General features: G+C 36.9%; 1 long non-coding RNA gene across 1 annotated transcript in view; it reads right to left on the bottom strand.

Annotated features, from left to right (window-relative positions):
• Positions 1–260: 260 nt before the first annotated feature.
• LOC120310081 overlaps positions 261–2927 on the bottom strand; it is a 185435-nt gene continuing 182768 nt past the window's right edge. The window contains exon 4 of the long non-coding RNA XR_005557261.1: positions 261–342. This is a non-coding gene — a long non-coding RNA (uncharacterized LOC120310081). The remainder of the gene's footprint in view (positions 343–2927) is intronic.

Here is a 2927-nt window from a genome sequence, read left to right as displayed (position 1 = left end):
CCAACAGAATTCTTACCCATAAGAATACCTAAGTAAGCAAATAACCATAAAATAGGCCAGAAGGAAGACAAAATAGCATGTCTATCTATCTGTGATTGTCAGAATTCAAAAGCTGCTGCATTCCTATGAAATAAACAAACAGACCCAAGCTAAGTATGAAAAGAAGAATAACAAGTAACGGAAATCTTACCCCATGTTACTAGGACAAATAAACAGTTTGGATCAGCTCAGCCTTTGGAAAATATAGAAATATAACATTTGAGGGGGAAAAGGCAGCAATCCCAGTTCTTAGCAACCTGATGGTCTTTCTTTAGTCAGTTAGAAAAAAATGCCAGCAGATCTCTGGAAAGAAAAAAAAATATAATGAAGAATGATCATATCATAATAATCATATTTAAGATAGCCCAAAACAGAAAATAGTGAGAAAGTATGACAGCCAGATAATCTCTGTTTCAATACCATTTCTGAGACATCCTTTTAAAGGTATTCTGCAAGTGATATCCAGATTCCCTGCAGATATTTATTTTCCATTTACTTTTGGATTTTACTTTTTTATAATTATTACAAAATACTTCTCGCTTGTTCCATGAGTTCGATATTTAGAAATGCTCAAGAGTCAAACCTTCAAGGTAATATGAAACTATATCAGTGCATTGCAAGTAGTGGATTATTCTGCTGAGTGTTTTGGTTACATCCTATGCTTTAAACTTGTATTTGTCTTGAATATTGAATCTTTCACTAGCTTCCTCCTATCCTGTGCTACAATATTCTCATTCAGATAGTGAAATGTGATATTGTTTTCAGGAAATTCAAAAGAGTGCTAAACAGAGAGCATCAAAGCTAATCCCAGAAAGGGCAGATACAAGGTTTTTCATAATGAGAACTCTATCCAAGTATACAAGAATAAAAATTGATCAGCGAGCAGCACTACTCAGAACCATGTAGGGTTTCTAATAGGTAAATTAAATAAGACTCAACAGGGTGCTATTGTGGCACAAAAGGGCAATGTCATTTTATAGCAAATTAACAGGACAAGAGCATAGTTTCTTTACGTTGTAGGAGATAATAAGGGTTGCTTTACTCAACCCTTGGAGACATTGTTTTCTGCAATTATCAACACTCCTATTTAAGAAGTATTAAAGCATAGCTCAAGAGGTAAGCTGCAGAGAATACAAAGATTCCAAAGAACAAGAAATGTAAACATGGTGACAGAAAGATCAATTCCATCAGTTTTTGTTATAGGGTTATATGGTGTGGTTTCTGTTGTTATCCTCCTATTGTTGTTCATGATAAATGCATTAGGCCCCTAAATAAGCATTTGGAAACAAACAAAAAAGTGAAAAAATAAGATCACTGAGTAAAATCTTAAGGAAAGGAACATAAAGGCATTTTTTTAATATACAAATACTACATACTATCTTCCTTGTAGTCAAATACTCCTATTCTATCACAATGCGGGTTTCTAGCAGCCTTAAAGTTACCTCTCCTATGATAGAATATAACTCTCCTTCTAATGTCTACTGTGTTTGCATGTTTTTCTTTTCTTTCGACAGCATTTTTCCATCTCCTTTCCACTAGGATGAACTAATTTACACTTATAAATCCTCAGGCAATTCTATCTATTAAGACATCTTATTGAGAGGAGGCACAAAAGAAGGAACAAAGCATCTAGGTTACTACTATTGATTTCTGTAATAACGTTATGACAGCTAATAGCTGTATCTCTTGTACTGTAACTCTTAAGTTTATTTCTAGTTGTATTGACTACAGTACAGTGGCTGAGCAAACAGAAGTAACTTGCTTGAGCTTTTCTTGCAGTGCTGACAAAAGCTTGTTTATGAATAGCCTGAGGTCACTCAGAAAGTTCTGATAAATATAAGGAGTAAATCTAGTTGCTCTTGAAAACAATTAATTTTGTCTACTTTTTCACTATGTCCAGTCACTTTGATCTCTTAAATACTACTGATGTTCTTAACTCTTGACAGATCCCTATCATGTTGTGTCATCTATAAATGTTGTCACCTTGTTGCCCCAATTCCTTTCAGATCATTTTATACATTAGTGCTGTGCCTCTGGCATTCATTTGTTACTTCCTGGTGCACTGAAATGTAACTGCTTATCCCTCATCCTTCAATCTCTTACCCAACCTTTCTGACCCCTGGGAGTTCTGTGCATTTGCCCTTGTGAGTAATATATCATCATAGTGACCTTTTTTTTGAGGACTTGCCAAAGTATTCTTTTTGAATTTCAGTTACAGAATATGCATTTTTCTTTTGCCCATAACATTTTTCATTGTAAGAAACTGATACCACATACTTAGTTTCCAAATCCATAGATAAATCACTGCTTTTATTACTACAGCAGGGGTGTCAAACTGCTGGCTCGCTGGCCAGTTGCATCATGCAGAGGCCATGCCCACCCAAGTTCCGGCAATGCAAAAAAAGTTGTGATATGTCATGACACATCACATGATGTGGCGAGTTTGACACTCATGTACTAGAACAGGGGTCCCCAACCCCTGGTCCATGGACCAGGACCGGGCTGCAGCATTCCAGCAACTGGTCCACACAAACAAGCAAAGCCCAATCCGTGGGAGGCAGGCAGCACACAAAACCATGCACTTTCTGGTCCATGGAAAAACCTTTCTCCATGGAACCAGTCCCTGGTGCCCAAAAGGTTGGGGACATCCGTACTAGAGGGTGCTATAATTGTAAGGGCAGTTTTGCAATTCCACAGTGGAGAGAGAGAGAGAGAGAGAGAGAGAGAGAGAGAGAGAGAGAGAGAGAGAGAGAGATCCCTGAGTGATATACCTTGCGGACAGCATAAATGAACAGAAGTGTTATCAGAACTGCATAAATTTTCCCTACCATTAATTTTTTTCTTGGGATAGCTGATAGATGGATAAAAGATAGATAGATAGATAGATA

Source organism: Crotalus tigris, unplaced genomic scaffold (assembly GCF_016545835.1).
Source record: "Crotalus tigris isolate CLP2741 ecotype Arizona unplaced genomic scaffold, ASM1654583v1 scf7180000018115.866842, whole genome shotgun sequence".
NCBI classification, from domain to species: domain Eukaryota; kingdom Metazoa; phylum Chordata; class Lepidosauria; order Squamata; family Viperidae; genus Crotalus; species Crotalus tigris.
The sequence above is the reverse complement of the archived record's forward strand: the minus strand, read 5'-3'. Positions and strand labels throughout refer to the sequence as shown.